We start from the raw sequence: 17951 nt of genomic DNA on the forward strand, positions 1-17951 counted from the left end.
GGCAGGAATTGAACCCAGGTCTCTAGTGCTGTGAGGCAGAGTGCTAACCACTGCGCCACCGTGTTTGCTCATCCTATCGCCTGTATAATTTTCAAACTGAATGCTGGCAATACTATACTATATCTAAACAGACTGGATATTTCCTCCTTTAATACCCACACCAAGCTCAAGGTCTTCTTCTCAAATGTGGGATATTTCCATTGAAGAAGTCTCCAAAGACTCCAACCTCACTTTACATAATTTGTGTTGATTCCGCCAATAGTCCTACTGAATGACATATCTCTTAAACTCTCAGCCTCCAAGATTTACAAGCCTTTGCACATCGTAATATTGTAACCTCTTTACCTGCTGCTCCCGGCCTATTTCAGTAAACCTTACTCTCACAAGTAATATATATTAAGATCTCACACATTCTTCGCAATCCCTCACAGAAGCCAAGCCTTGATTTATTGTCCAACTCATTATCATCAGCCACGCCAGCATCTAATCTTGTCATTTTAAGTCTCTGGTCTTCCATATGAGTTCTCGTCAACATAGGAACTGAAGTTTTGAACCCCTCCAAACTTACAGTGTTATATACTTGATCAACCTTCAATTCCCATATCCACCAATCAAACATAGTTTTTGTGATTCTTTTAAAGTCAATGCATGTTTATCCCGAGTCCCTCCTTCGGTCTCTAAAACTTTGACTGCAGGCTTCTGGCAGAACTTCAGATGTACGAAAGATAGTTTTATTCACCTCCTCATACTTCCCAGATACCTCCTCTGATAGTAATGAAATTGCATCTTTAGCTCTATCGACCTGCTTTGTTTGGAACAAACACATCCACATAGACAATGGATACAGCATTTGTTTAGCCACTTTTTAAAATGAAATGAAGAAAGGCTTCTCCATCCTTCTCATCAAATTTAGGCAAAACTTCGATAAATTTAAACAGGTTCCAATCAAGCCTTTGACTACGATTGTTTTGCTATCCTCAACATTGTCCTCATTCAACCAAACTTCGACCTTCATCTTCCCTTTTAAGTCGACTTTCCACGCTAATTGCCAACTTTTGAAGAATAAACTCCCTCTTCCTGCTTTTTCTGTTTTCCACTCTTTCTTCTTCCTTTCGGTGTCCTTTAAATCAGCGTTTTATCAGAATTCTAACTGTTTCAACTCAGTTTCATGAACAATTGTTTCATCTGTAATTGAATTTGAACATTTAGAATCGGACAAGGGTCCCCAGTTTGCTGTGGACCAAACAGCCTGCCTTTAAGCAGGTAGCCTAAGCACCAACCTTTTCTTATTCTTAACGTGTGTATTCCAGATATGATGCGACTGGCCAAACCACTCAGCTTTAAGCAAAAATAACTTTTGTAACACTCTTATAAAAATATAAACAAAATGAAAAAGAATTTAGAATGATATAACTGGTGGAAAACCTAAACGAATAATGGCTACAGTACTTTGTAATAATTAAGTGTTCCAATATAGTTAAATACCACAAACACTCCACTTGCCAAAAAAGCAAATTCAGACATCCATTCTTACAAGAAGGTCTCCAATCCAAGGGAAGCAGCTTTTATGACAGATTTCTGAGAGAATAGCAGCTAGCGGTCAATCACTGAATCTTCCCATCCTTCCAGAACCCAAGTAGCTGCTGACTGAAAAACAAATTGGAACGCCTGGTCTGTAAGATTTGGCCGCTCCCTTCTAATTGTTGCCACCTTAAAAAAATAAACCTACTGCCACTTTATGCAGTCGGTTTGGCACCCCTGTCTTAAGGACTAGCCTTCAAAAAATGTTTAAACGAACGAACGTTTTTTTCTAACGAAGTGACAGCATTGTTACATAAGTAAGATGTCTGTTCATGGAGCTCTGTGCAGACGACGGTCGTGTTTTGCCCAGTGAAGAGAACTATCTGTCCAGTCTGGGGAGAATTATCATCCTTTCCAAGCATATAGGGAGTATCTGTAATTCAGATGACTGTCCTGCACAGTAGATATGCTGCTCTTGCTCTGAGACACAGTAAATGGGCTCCCCACAAATGTATGTCCCGAAATCGCAATTTGAACATTACAAGGGAATATATGTGCGATGCCGAGCGTTCGTTCTTGCGCATTGGGATCATCCAATGTGATATTAATTGTTTGATAGAGATTACATTTTGTGGAAATCACGTTGAATGTGAACAATTGGCAGGGGTATGGAATATCGATGGAAAAAGACTGAGGAATGTTGAATGGATTGACGAGATAAAGTGATTGAGAATGTTAAAATAAAGGCAATGCCAGACCCAGATAACGTATAAATCAGTGTGCATCAGAATGATGATGGATAATATTTGGTGGGAATAAGGATACAAATGTGAAGTATTGACTCAGATTTGCTTCTGCAGATTTGAAGCTAGGACTGTCTGCAGCAGATAGTTGGCATTATTAAGCGTGCATTACATAGTTCGAGGATCAAACAACAAATGGGATGAGACAGTGAAGTACATTCTGTATGTTCTCATAGTTAGAATTTAAAATGGTGAGGGTATGGTGTCAGGGATCAGCTCATGACCAAAGGGATCATCACATTTGTGATTCATCTGTCTCAGCCTCAGATATGAGCCAGGGATGGGATGGGGTCAGAGATAAAAATTCATTTATTGTACAAAACAGCAGATAGTGATCTTCATTTTCCCAATCATTAAACATATATTGCATACAATTAATCGTTGTTTACAACTGAAACTGAGTCGGCCAACATAGAGTCCGATTAGGGACACTGCCAAAAGCAAAGTGGGAGACAGTGAACGAACCATTTCACTGATGCAGTTAGTAGTGGCTTATAACTTGCATATTTGAATTCAGAGTCTCAGAAGGAACAATAATTGTGGCAACGAGTAGGGAGTAAATGAAAGAACTGTATTGCAGTCATAACTGGTTTTAAGCAATAATATCTGGACAGGCAGACTTACCAGGGACACCAACGATAGCCAAGATAGGATAATAAAAATGTTGAGTAACGCAAAGAGCATAGTAGATGTGCCAGGATAAAGACAACCAATAATATGTTCAAAGAGCCCAAATATAATTGGACAAACTCCTTTCTATTGTTGGAACATTCCAGTCCATTGTTTTCATATTCTCATCCATTGCTGGAACATGCCAATCTGTTGTTCTCAGATTCTGATCCATAGTTGGAAAATTCGAATCTAATGTTCTCAGGTTCTGATATCTCTTCCCCGACTCTCTGGAGCTGCTGATCACTGTCAGTGTGATGCTTACAATCATATTATGGCATAACACATTGAATGGAGCCTGTTTATCATTAAAAGATGGGACCATTCCAATGTGATTCGTGAAATCCATGGAGATGACATTAATCACAGTCGTCAAACAAAAAGGTTCAGTTAACCCCTTCCTTGCATTGCTTTTCATACCACAATAAAAGGGAATATTTACTTGATCTGGATAAAATGTATAAGGTTGACTGAAGGATGGACCAAGATCTTTCTAACATTTTCACCCTTTTTCTTGAATGTGGGAGTAATGGCAGAATACTGCAGATTTGTATGCGTGCCATTCAGATTATAAAAGGAGACACAACTGAAAGAAAAGAAAAGCTGCATAAAATGACTGGTTGGAATCTTTCGAGAGACAGTCACCCAGGGTACGATGTGTATTGTCCACAGACTCGTTGTGAGGCTTATACTAGTATAAAGTGCACTGTTATAAAATCCTTTCATACGCTTGACACAGAGCATTGAGAAAGCTGGTCAGGATAAGGGGAACCGGCAGCAGCATAGGAGAACATAGCAAGAGAAATTGGTTTATGAGGTGGAGAACTCGACATTTCGTGTGTAAGAATTATTCAGTACTGGGAGTGAGTACAAAGGGAGATGCAGAAAAAAGTGGTCATGGGGGAATGGTAGTGAAGTGGGGAAAACTGGTGCATCATACAATTGGCGAATTGGTGCAATTCATATCTAGATTTATGAGATCGAGCAAAGGACGAATCGTTGCAGGGCACCAATAAATGGAAGAATTGGGCTAAGGATTGTATAATTGGGAAGTTTGGAGCATGCGTCAGATAATGGGAAATATTGTGCAGTGACCAGTACATGGGACAATTGAGCAGGACAATCTTGAATGGGAGAATCAGAGTAAGATACCCCAAAATAGTCCATGGCACACAGTCGTTAAAATAATTGATGAAGGGCAACTGTTTGAAGGTAAATTCACATTTGACATTTGGGAGTCTTTTGAAGACAGTTTGACAGACTTCAGGAGAGATATGTTCCTATGAAAATGGGTCGAGCAATGGAAAGATAAGGGAACGATGGTTGACAGGTGAATGTATGAGACTACCTAAGAGGGAAAAGGAAGTGCAATTGAGGTTTAGGAGATTCAAGACAGATGAAGGCTTGGAAAAATGTTGGGAATGTGGAACCAATCTGAAACGGTAAATTAAGAGGTTTAAAATGTGTCACGAGATACGTTTAGCAAACGGGGTTAAAGAAAATTCCAAAACCTTTTATTCATGTATCAGGAGCAACGTGGCAACTAGAGGAAGGGGTTCCCAATCAAGGACAAAACCAGAAATTTATGCGTACGGTCAGAAAAAATGCGTGCGATTCTTAATGAATACTTTGTATCAGTTTTAAGCGAGTTGAGGGGCATGACGGATGTTGCGGGGATGAAGAGATATTTCATTACTCAAGGTCAAGGCGACATAAGCAGGGAAGTAGTGATGGGTTTTCTAACGGGCATTAAGGTGGACAAGTCCCGAGGTCCGGATTAGATCTACCCCATGGTACAGAGGGAAACAAGTGATGAAATAGCTGGTGATTTAACAGATATGCTTTCAGCAATCTTGAATACGGTTGAGGTCCTGGCAGTCTGGAGAATTGCTCATCCTTTTCCCTTTTTAAGAATGTAAGCGAGGAAATCTAGGCAATTATACACCAGTGACCTTGACGTCAGTTGTCGGGAAGCTGCTGGAAACGTTACTGAGAGACAGGATCTGTTCCGATTTGGAAAATAATGGGCTTATCAGTGATAGGCAACACTGTTTTCAGCACGGAATATCATATCTTGGAAATTTAATAGAATTCTTTGAGGAAGTGACAAAGTTGATTGATGAGGGAAGGGCTGTAGATGTCATATACATGGATTTTAATAATGGATTTGATAAGTTTGCCCATGGTAGGCCGATGAAGAATGTGAGTCGCATGGTGTCCAGGGTTTACAAGCTAGATGGATAGAGAACTGGTTGGGCAAAAGGAGGCAATGTGTAATAGTACAACGCAGGTACCGAAATGAAGAACTGAGAGCAGTGGTTTTCCATAGGGATCTGTACTGGGAACACTATTGTTTTTGATACACATAAATGATTTGGTGGAAAGTGGAGGTGGCCTGATTGGAAGTTTGCAGGTAATCTTATGATTGATAGAATAGCAGATAGGGAAGGCGACTGTCAGAGAATTCAGCAGAATATAGCTACTTTGGAGAATCGGGCAGATAAATGTTTTGCTTGGCTCATCTAAAAGTAAGGAAGTTGATATTTGTGGATTCTCCTCCACCTCCAGTGAGTTGCTTCATCGTCCACCACCAATAAGCGTCTGCATGTGACAACGTTGCATTGATTAGGTCTGAATTGTATGTCCGATCGGTCTGGCACTTTTGCCTTGCACTGGTTGTTGAGTAGGTGGCCCTGTTTGATAACTTGTAGGTTTAGGTGTTACTGCTGCTCCTCCTCTGACGCCCTCCTCTAATCTCCATTGAACAAATGGTTTAGCTCCCGGTTTTCGGGTCAGCGTAAAGTGGAGCATGTGGCATGCAGCCGGAGTGAAAATTGTGCTGGCCTATAATTCTGCTGACGTTGGTAATTATTCAAAACACTTCACACAGTCCATTATTGAGTTATTGGATCGATTTGAAAACTGTCCTCTTGAGCACAGTGATAGTGTCGCTCATGCAGAGAGAGGCTTCATAATATAAAAGTGGGACTTTCATAGATACTGCGTGCGATAGTCACGGTTACCAGTATGGTTCCCGATTAATTGTAGCTGCAGCCGGTAGATTGGTGAGGATGAGGTCAAGTATGTTTCCCCCTCTTAGTCATTCCCTTACCACGTGGTGCAGACCCAGTACACGAACTATGTGTTTTGAAACGGTTCATTTCGATCAGCAATGCTGCTGCTGAACCCCAATATACATTCTCCACGTTTGTGTTATTCTTCGCACATTTTATCTCACTTTTAAAATATTCGCATTGCAGAATTACATTTCGCTGCTAATAGACTCCAGAATCAGCTTTAAACGTTCATGTGTAAAATTTGCTTTGTCCCATTTTGTAAATTTAACTTGTGGACCAGGCTTGTCCTTTACCATAACGACTTTCCAAATAATAGAGTTGTGGTCGTTTTGCGAAAATGATCTCCCACATACCATTCAGAATCGCAGAGAGCTCTGGAAATGTGGCATCAGACATTAAAGACCATGTTGATGGCTTATTGTCGAGATTATATAGATTTATACAAGGGAATTGTGTTTGTATTCTTTTGCAATCAGGGGTGCAAGAAACGAATCGACAAGGTTCAGTCTATTTGAATTACGTTTTGGACAAGAAGGGATAGGACCACTAAAAAAGATTAAAGTGATTTTGTTCAGTCAGAATTCAGAGACCACTTACTTGGACGACGGGTCAAATTTTCGGGTACACTTAAATAGACTGGAGGAGTCGGCCAGACAGCATTTAAAAGTATAACAGCATGCAATGAAACAGGAAGCAGAAAAAATAAATCAAGAATTCGCAAGTTTGCGATTGGACCAAAGTGTTAACGTTACTTACAGTGAGAGGTGAACCTTTAAAAGTAAGGTTTGGTGGACCGTATGAAGCTGAAACGAAGTTGATTGACGTGAGCTATTTGATAAGGACTTCAGGTGGAAAGAAATCTCATCGAGCTTGCAATATGATTGTGCACTAAAGGTGTTTTGACAGAGATAGAAAGCAGGAGGAGAATGTGTTCTTGGTTTCCACACAGAAGGTAAAACCAAGTTCAGAGGATTCTGAATTGAACATGCCTCAAATTAAGTTGGACAATTAAAAAGTTGTCAAACATTGGAATAAATTATTGCGTTATCCTCCAGAGGAAAATCGGAATGATCTGAAAGAGATTTTACTATCAAATGGGGAGAAATGTGGAAATAAGCTGCGAAGTATTAATTGAATTATGAATGAGGTAGATATAGGAGATGCTGTTCAGATCAAGCCACACCATTAAAGGCTTAACACTCCAACGTAGCACAGGTTCAAAAGTAGATTGAACGCAAGGTCTGAGATGACACAAATGGATAAGTGATAGTGACTGGAGCTCACCGCTTGTAGTTGTGCCAAAGCCAGATCGTTCCCAACAGTTATTTGTGGATTATCGCAACGTCAACACTGTTACAAAGACTGATGCATACCTAATTCCGCGTTTTGAAGACTGTGTTCAAAAGCTGGGCAAACAACTTATATTTTTAAGTTGGACTTCCTCAGAGGCTACTTGGAAGGTACCTTTGTCGGAAAGAGTGAAGGAATCCTTGGCTTTTGAATTGCTGAATGGACTGCATCATTCCAAACCATGCCATTTGGCATAGAAAATACACCAGCCACATTTTAGAGACTAACCAATGAGGTCATTGCCAGATTACCCAACTATTTGCTGTACATGTTTGACCTGGTGATTTTTTATGACACATGTGTTACAAGACAGATTAAACCCTCCGGCTTAACTTAGAAACAGCAACACAGAAAACATTCATCCCGTGCAGCAGTTTTCTATTCAAATTGAAGTGGCCAAAAACTACATAAAAATAGCAACTTTATTTCTAAAGTATAACAGAGAATAATTAACTAACAACCGTTTACCATTCCTGACTCTACCATATCTATTACCTTCCCTTCGATAAGACTAGTCCAATAAAGCTCCCAGTTAAGACTGACAAAACCACACTTCTTATCTCAAAACCAAACAGCCTTCGTACTTCCATTTGGATAGTCCTGCGTCTTCTTTTCTTTTTGTTAGGAATTTCTGCCTCACAGATTACTGAATGAAATACATTCTTTGAAGGGAGCTTTGTATTAAGCAGTCTGTGTTCATACTAGGTTTGGCAGTTCTCTTCTCAACTGTTCGGATTTCAACGGCTTCAGATCCACAAACAATGGGCTTTTAAAAGTTTAAGTGCACTCAATGAAAATTAGATGAGAGTTTGATATTTTTCGGGATATAATTTAAGCTGATTGACCAAATTCGAATATATGTTTTTGTCTCAGAACAACTCAGAGAGTGCTGGTTGTTGTGAATCAAATGTGACTTTGTAAATTCTCCAGCATTCGGTGCAGTTGCTAAGTCCTTCACTCTCTTAAAGGTACACACACATGTTCATAATACCTCCCCAATTAAGATGAAAATGAAACATCATAATTAAAAGATAGCTCCATTTCTTTTTGCTACTTTGAAAGCGCACTACTGTTAGACATAGATAACTTGAATATAAGTTCACCTTAACCTCTTCCCCTATACCTGTATATGCATATAACATGAAATAAAGACAAAGCTCATCTGAGCTTTATCAGTTAAATGCGTGATAACGCATCTGTGATTACATTCTCTGGACCAGCCACATGTATTATTTTAATGTTAAAAGACAATAACATTAGAATGCAAATAAATAGTCTCATGTTCTTATCTTCAAATCGTTCTAAGAATGTAAGCAGACTGTGGTCAGTGTATACAACCGTCTCTGACACATTGCTAATGTCATACATATTAAAATGTTTTAAGGGCAGTACCAAACTCAATAGAATCTTTTCGATTGTGGAGTATTTCCTCTGGTGAATGTTGATATTCTTCTAAAAGTAACCAACTGGCAGTTCAATCTCGTTCTTATTTTTCTGTAGGACGACTACTCTAATTCCAATATCGCTAGCATTGATGGCTACTTTAAAAAAGTTTTGAAAACGTTTGTGTAGCTAAACCTGGTTTGCTGGTTAATATCGATTTCAAACGGTCCAATGCCTCCTGGCGTTGTTCTGTTCAAACAAACTTTGTGTTCCTCTTCTGCAAATATGTTCAAAATGCCACTACACTGCTGAAGTTTGGAATAAACTTCCGATAGAATCCGTCACTTCCAAGAATCTAAGGACATTTAACTGCGAAGTTGATCGTAGAAAATCCTCGATGACCTTCGTCTTTGCGTTCTGTGGGGTTAAACTTCCATGACCAAAGCCATGACCCAAGAACGTCACATCTGCTTTGTTTCAGTTTATCAACAATTTTGCTTCCCTTACTCCTTCAAATAGCTCTGCAGACTGCACAATATGATCTTTCCAAGACTTAGTAAAAGACACTACATCTTCCAAATAGACTCTACAGATTATTAACCCAGCCACAACTCTGTTCATGGGTCTTTGGAATGAGGCGGAGGTGTACTTCATTCGAAAGGGCATCATCTTAAACTGATATAGCCCACGTGTTGTTACAAATGCGAACAATTATTTCACTAACTACAATACACGTACCTGCCAGTCACCACGCAATAAGTTCCAAATTTTGAAACGAACCTGGCTTGTTTAACTTTCTAGATATCTTCCTCCAATCTTGGAATTCGATATGAGTCAAATTTTATTATGGCGTTGACCTTCCAATAATCCACATAGAATCTTTGAGTCCTGCCTTGTTTGGCAACGAAAACAATCGACGAAATCCACTCGCTCTGGCTTAGTTTAATGGTGTTCTCCTTGTGTAGGGCATCCACCTCCACCCGGACCTGTCCGGCTTTGAAAGGATGAAGGTTTTCGGAGTGTTGTTTTATTGTTGCAGTATTTTCTGCGCCGACGTCATGTGCAATAACCATAATACTCGCCAAATGTTTATTGTTAATCTTTCAACTCTGTTCTATAATCCTGAGGCAGATAGCTTCCTAATTTATCACACTCGTCAAGGATTTCTTCATTTTAAATCTATTTTAATGCACCTCGAAATCGATATCATCTGGACTTGATTCCAAACTCTGCGAGGCATTATTAAAACAACTGGTTCTCCAGTTCATTCTCTCTCATGCAATACCATCTTAACATGTTCACATGACATACCCGATCCCTTTTTTTTCTATCTGGCCTCTTTACTAAATAATTCTCCGAATCAACTTTTTTCTCAATTTGGTAGGAGACATTAAACCTTGCTTTTAGGGGCTTTCCTATCATTGGTGGCAGTCTAACCCATTATCCCCTTGCGAAAGCTTCCGAATCTCAGACTTTTTATCTGCGACTTGCTTCATTCTGTATTGTGCCCACTTCAGGTGCTGTTTATCTAACTCACCTACTCGATTTAGTCTCACCCTCAGCTCCGATACGTAATATAATTTGAGATCTCCGAATTTGTTTCTGTCATTTTTTCTTTAATTAACTTCAAAGGACCTCTTACTTCATGTCCGAATGTTAACTCAAAGGGAGTCAACTGAGTGGATTCGTTTGAGGCATATCTAATGGTAAATAATACAAAGAGGATACCTTTATCCCAAACATTTGTGTATTCCTGATCGTCTATACTCTCAACGCAATCTTCAAGATCTGATGCCAACTTTCTTATGCTCCCTTCAATTCAGGATATTTCAGTGCTGTACAACTAAGCTATCCATATTCACATTTAACAGCCTAGCAGTAAAATTTGACCCTTGGTCATACTGAATCTCTCTGCATGGACCATACCATGTGAAGAAATCTACTAGCTCCTCTAGTAATGGTTTGACCTTCATACCCGGTCATGGAATTGCCTACATAAATCTGGTGACACATTCATTGCGGTTAACAAGTCCGGGATCCCACTTTTAGTTTTCGGAAGGAGACCTACACAGTCAATTATAACCCATGTGAAAGGTTCTTAAAATGCGCGAATTGGCAAAAATGATCCTGATTTTATTACAGCCTGTGGCTTACCTACCATTTGGCATATATGGCACATACGGCAAAAGTTAACCACGTCCATGTGCATTTTAGGCCAATAAAAACATTTTTTGTACCTTAGCAACTGTCTTTCTTACCCATAGGTGACTTCCTGCAGGTACTTCATGCGCTACCCGTAATACTTTCCCTATATATGCTACTGGCAACACAATCTGATGCAATTCCGCTCATTTCTCCTCTGCACTAACCTGCTGTGTTCTCCATTTCCGTTTGAGTATTGTGTCTTTCAGGTAAGCATCCTCCGTTATATTTTCTGCTTCCTTTTCAGAGTGTGCATCCACATATACGTATACAATAGTCTTTTCTTGCTGTTGCAACTGTCATCGCCTTTCAGGACGAAACCCTTCTGTCTGACTCTCTGCTTGTTCAGGATTTTCTCGCACAATTACGTCAAACGGGGTATTCGTTAACTGAAACTCAACTCGTTAATCTTTCTCCTCACTCTTCGCTTCATGTCTTACCTTATAACAGTGGGATCTGGTTACCACACAGTCTGGAGAATACCAGGACTTTTCTGTCTTAACTTCTCATTGTTTTGGTTTTCCTGAACCTCTCCAGAGCAAGGGGTGGCACTCCTACCTTGGATCCTGCCAAATCATTTCCAAGTATAAACTGAATTACTGGAACTGACACTCTGTCAATCCCTCCCACTGTAACTTCCCCAGTTTTAAGTTGGCACTTCAACTCGAATTTACATTAGGGAACCTACATTTCTGCTCATCTATCCCACAAAACAGCACACACTCGGGTAACAGATCAGAAAGAGTACATATTCCCTCATTCCTTACTATTAGAGACTGGCTAGGTCCTGTATCTCTCACAATTATAACTTCTTGTCCTTCTCCCCGTGTTCTTTCTGAGGAAGGCGTGTGTGTGTATGTGTGTGTGTGTTTGTGTGTGTGTGTGTGTGTGTGTGTGTGTGTGTGTGTGTGTGTGTGTGTGTGTGTGTGTGTGTACCATTACTTGTGCTTATAACCTCCATTCTGTTAAGTTGACTTATCTGATTAATTCTCAACTTCTCAAGTCTGTCTCTCTCTCTTTCTGTCTTCTCTCTCTCTCCCTCTCTCTCTCGCTCCCTTTCTTCTCTTTCTCTTTGGTCAGACAAGGAACTTCTGTCTCTTTATCTCCCTCTTCCGTTTCTTCCCTCTTTCTTTCTCTTCCTCTCTCCATCTCCCGTTCCTCTCTCTCTCTTTATTTATCTCCAAACTCCATGTTCTTCAATTGTAATTTCAGTTTTCCTACCTCTCGAGCACTTGCATGTTTTCTGAACCACTTGAGTGTTTGAGCAATTTCCTTACACTTTCAGCGTTACTTTTGTCCTTGGTTAATCCAAATTTAACTTTGCTAATTATAAAATTATGTTTTCTTTTCTTCTAAACTTTCTGACCATATCCGAGATTCATCTTCAAATCACAGAACCTCTTCAACAATTTTAAGAGCAACGTTCCTCACATTTAATTTAATCAACTAAATGTCACTGCAATTAAACATTTTTCTCACCTATGTTTTATTTAAAGATCGTGCAAGTGTCGAAATCTTTTGCTATTTTTCGTTACTCCAAATCTATTCAAGTCTTTCTAAACCAGTTGAAATCACGGCCCACGGCCCACAAACTGTTACTACACACAGTAAACTCTCCTGCTTAGTTTAAAACCAGCAACACAGAAAAGATTTATCCCACGCAGTAATCTGTTAAGAAATCGAGTGCCCAAGGAATATTTAAAGCAAAAATTAACATCTTATTTCTTGAAGTATAGCAGAGAAAAATATACTAACAGTGAACTAAGGAGCTAATGTGTGTGCACAGTGGTTCAGTGGTTAGGACTGCTGTCTCACAGCACCAGCGTCCGACGTGAGATTCCATCCTTGAGCGATAACCAGTGTTCAGTTTGCATATTCGCTCCGTGTCTGCGTCGGTTTCCTCCGGGTGCTCCGGTTTTGTCCCATAGTCCAAACATGTTAAATTCTCCATAGTGTTAGGTGCATTAGTCAGGGGGAAATGGTTCTAAGTGGATAACTCTTCAGAGGATCTGGATGAACAGGAGGGGCCGAAGGGCCTGTTTCCACACTGAAGTCAATCTAATCCAATCTACTCAACAACGGTTTGCCACTCCTTATTTGACCATATCTGTTACCTTCCCATTTATAATACCCGTTAGATAAAGCACCCAATTAAGTTTTATTAAACCACTTCAACTCCCAAAACCAGACAGCTTTGGTTCTTTTATTTGGTTGTTCGTGTGTTCTTTTCTTCTTTTTTAGGAATTTCTGCGTCACAGATTACTGATCGAAAAGGTAATTTTAAGGGAACTATTTTTAAGCCGTCTGTTTACATGCTATGCTTGACAGTTCTCTTCTCAACTGTTCAATTTTCCATGGTCTTACACGCCCAAAACACTGGATTGTGTTATTGTCTTTTAGGATTGTCAATATACTCAATTCGAATTGGATTGGAGTTCGATATTTTTCGGGGTATAACTTATATTGATTGGCCGAATGCGAATTTGTGGGTTTTTATTTCCCTCAGCAATCAGCAAGTGCTGTTTATTCTTAATCAAATTTCACTCTGTAAATTCTCCAGCACACGGAGTACTTGGCAAGTCCTTCAATCCCTCGACATTAAACTGACATCTTCATCACGCATGGATGGAATATTTGCAACATTTATCAGACGTGTTCGATTGACTTCGGAAGGCAGGTTTGGTAATGATCCTATCTAAAAGTGAATTTGGAAAAGTCCAAGAAATCTTCTTGGGACATGATATTGGACATGGAGAAATGGCCCCACAGTCTGAAAAAAGAAAAGTAATTGGGGAGTTTCCCTTATCATTGACAGAAAGAGAAGTTCTAACCTTCCTGGATTGAGTAGATTCTTTCAAAAACTGTAACGAAATGTTAGAAGTGTGGATGTTTCACTCAATGAATTGCAAAAGAAAGGCAAGACATTAGTGTTGACAGTGAACTGTAAGAATGCATTGGACAGTCTATAACCTGTGTTAACCATTGTCGTGTTACTAGTCACACCTAATTACACATAGTCATTCAAGGTGGTTATTGCTGCAAATGATGTGGGTGTCGGTGTTATGCTCCTGCAGGAAAACGACAAATGGGGTAATTCTCCAAGAAATTGAACAGTCATCAGTGTTTAAGAAGGAGACTTTGAGCTCGATTTTGGCACCACAACATTTCAGTGTTTCTTTTACCAGGAATGCATCGGTGACATTCATATGCACTGACCATAACCCACTGAACGTTGTGGAGAAATTTAAGAGCAAACATGCCAGACTGTTTCAATGGAGCTTGTTATTTACTTCCAAGCAGTTTGAAAATGGTGCATGCAAAAGGATGAGGCAATGTGATTGCCAATGCATTATGGATGCCTTAATGAGAAACGAAGTTATTCGCTGGCAGTACCTAAACAGAATGAAACAAAATGTCGTGGTACATGTTTGCATGTTTATCGTCAATGTATTGTATTTTTGTGTGTGCGTCGTGCACTAACTATTTAAGATTCAGGAGTTTTAAAGTGAAGCTATGTTTTGACATTGATGGTCCACTTTTTTAAGCGGTGGCGGGGGGTGGGGGGGGGGGGTGGGGGGGGTGGGGGTGCGATGAAGCTACTCCTTAAACAAAGCTAGGTTGGTTATCCTTTTTTTTTCAGAGAGATCGCAAAAGTCACAGACCCCAAATAGACTAAGTTGAAGGATTTCAAGACTCATTTGAGTTTAGGTACGACCTCAGGAAAAGGCTTTGAAGTTTTGAAAAACAAACACTTGTCCAATGAAAGGGGAGTGGTCAGTTCCCCCAGCTCAGCATTTACTCTACTTTGGTTTTGTTTTTAGAAGTACCGTTGTAAAAGCTGCTCAACCACAAAGAAGCAGGTTGATCATCCTTCTCTCTCTCTCTGACTGCTCTCCTTGAAGAACCTGAGTTTGATTTTACCGTTTGTGCCAAGGGGTGCTTCAGGGATTGTTGCAATATATGGAACAGCTTCATAAACTTGGTATAGTCTGTTGTGTTTGAGGATACGTGAATTTATTCGGTATTCTGTTCCCTTTAGTTTGTGTTTCATTTGGTAATCTTTTAAATAAAGTTAGTTGGCCTGCTGCATCTCTCCTGCAGTATTCAAAATATACCTGCTTAATGCAACAAATGCAATTAAGGTCTCTGTTAATTTCTTGAATGTTTTGCGGAGGCCTGGCCTGGTCAATTTCACAATCATTGAAAATTTTCCTTTGTTTTTAAGATTTCTTGATAGGTTTTGATCTTCCTCACTACTCCTCACTAATGCTTTCGTGTTTAGAATCATCGAGTCAGAGTGCCCTACAGCATGGAGACAGGCGCTTTGGTCCAAAATGGTTCACGCTGAACAACGTGTCCATTCGTGATAGTCTCATTTCCCTCCACTTGACCCAAATCATTCTAAATCTTTCCTGCCATGTACTTTTCCAAATACCTTTTCAATGTTTTTAATGTACCAGCATCAACCATTTCCATTGGCAACTCAGTATGTACCACCCTTTCTGTCAAAAAAAAGTTTCCCCTAAGGTTCCCTTTTAAGCTTTCCCATTAAACTGATGCTCTTTAGACTGTGATCCCAACACATTTAGAAAAAGACTGAGTGCTTTGACTATATCCATGTTTCTCGTGATCTTGTAGACCTCTATGATGTAGCCCTCAGCCTCGAACACACGAAAGAAAAATGCTCGAGGTTGTCCGAAGGCTCTCCATAACTCAGCGAAACTGGTTACTGCAAATGCTGAGGATTCGAGTCAAGATTAGAGTAGTGCTGGAAAAGTGCATCAGATCAGACAGCATCTGAGGGTCAGGGAAGTTGACGTTTCGGGGAAACGTTCTGCATCAGGAATAACTCAGACCGTTGAGTCCTGGCAACATGCATGTACATTTTTCTGCCTTCTTTCCAGTTTAATAACATCCTTCCTATTATAAGGTTATCAAAAATGATTACAGTATTACAAGTGCAGACTCACCAATGTCGTGTACAACTTCAAAATTACTTCCCAACCATTATAACCAACGCCCTAACTGATGAAGGCCAATGTGTCAAAACACTACTTCAATGTCTTTTCTACCTGTGAATCCACTTCCAGAGAATACACCTGAAATGCAAAGGACATTCTGTTCTGTTACTCTCCATCAGGCCCTCCCATTCCTTGTGAAACTCTAACCTTGCTTTGACTTTTCAAAATACAAGACCTCACACTTAAAGTATATTAAACTCCAATTGTCATTTCTCGGATCACTACTCCAGGAAAGTGATCAAGTTCCTACTGTAATTTCTGAAAACCTTCCTGCTATCCACAATCTCTCCTCATTTTAGTGTCATCTGCGCACTTATTAAACATGCCTTGGGCATTCTTATCGAAATCATTGACATGAGTAACAGACAGCAACGGGGCCATCACCGACCGATAGGGAATACCAAAAATAACAGGCCTCCAATCTCTTAAGTATCTTTGCAGTAATACTGTCTACTTCCTGCCATCCATCAAGCCAATTTAGTATTCAATTTGCTTGCACACCTGGATTCCATGTGATCTAACCATCCAGAGAAACTCACCACATGCAACATTATCAAATGTTTTAGTGAAATCGATATGGACTCTGCCTATCGCCCTGCCCTGGTCGACCTTTCTGGTCACATCATCAAAAGACTGCAACAAAGTTTTGAGGCATTATCTCCCATGCACAAAGTCTGGTTGACTACTCATAAAAACTATCTTTACAAAAGCATGTGTATCTTTTTTCACAGTATCTTTTCAAATAACTTATACACCATAGAGGGTAAGCTTAGTGGTCCGTCATTCCCAGGATTTTCTGTTCAGCTGTTCTTGAATTATCGCACCAACATTCGAGACCCTTCAGTGTTCCTGAACCTCACCCTTGCAATGACGCAAAAATGTCAGCCATGGCCCCCACAATTTCTTCTCTCGCCACTGAAAGTGTTTTTGGATATATCTGGTCAGGACCAGGAGTTTTATCCAACTCCGTACATTTTAATAAATCCAATACCTCCTCTTCTGTGGTAATGCTTGCTCCCAAATTTCGAAGTCTTCATGCATTTAGCCACAAGATACAGAGAAATATGCATTGATGATCTCACCCGTGTCCTGCAGTCCGAAACATACAGGTCCAGTTTGGCCCATGGGCGTTCCTTTCATTTCTTTACTTATTAATTTTTTATTTAATAGACTTTAACAGTGTTGACTCGAATCTGCTCAGGCAAAGGTATCTCGTGACCCCCCATTTCCTTCTTCAGTATACACCTGTAATCCCATATCCCCCCTGTGGTTGGCTTGATACCAGCTGCCTGTACTTAGGCATCCCTCCTTTTTTTTCTGGCTTTACCTTCAATATCTCTTGTCATGCCGCGTTTCCCGTTCCTGTCAAACATGCCCCTCCCCTCACATTAACATACATACCTTGAACACTAGCTAACTCACTTGTACACAACTCTAACTTGCTCTAGGTTCTGTTGCCTGCAAACAAGCTATTCCAATAAACCCCTGCAAGCTCCTGTCTAATTCCATCAAAATTCTCCTTTACCCAATTTAGAACTTGAACATATGGACCAATTTTTAAAATCTCCATAACTGTATTAAAATTAAGAGAACTTTGTTCACTGGTCCCAAAGTGCTCCCCCACTGTCACCTCCGTAACCTGTTTTGTTTTATGTCCCAAGAGTAGGTGTAGCTTTATCCCTTCCCGTATAGGACGCTCTATCGACTGCTTGATGAAACGTCTCTGAATGCACTTAACACATTTCACGCTATCTATACCTTAATGCTCTGATAGTCCCTGTCTATTTTATGCAAAATTCAGCCATCGAATTGTCTCATATACAGATGCTTCCAAAGTATTATTTGGACATGTTTCAAATAGTATCATGCCAGAACTTCAGTTTAATATTTATGTGGAATTGTGACTCTCATGATGACCATCAAAC

The sequence above is a fragment of the Chiloscyllium punctatum genome, chromosome 17, assembly GCF_047496795.1.
Source record: "Chiloscyllium punctatum isolate Juve2018m chromosome 17, sChiPun1.3, whole genome shotgun sequence".
NCBI lineage: Eukaryota > Metazoa > Chordata > Chondrichthyes > Orectolobiformes > Hemiscylliidae > Chiloscyllium > Chiloscyllium punctatum.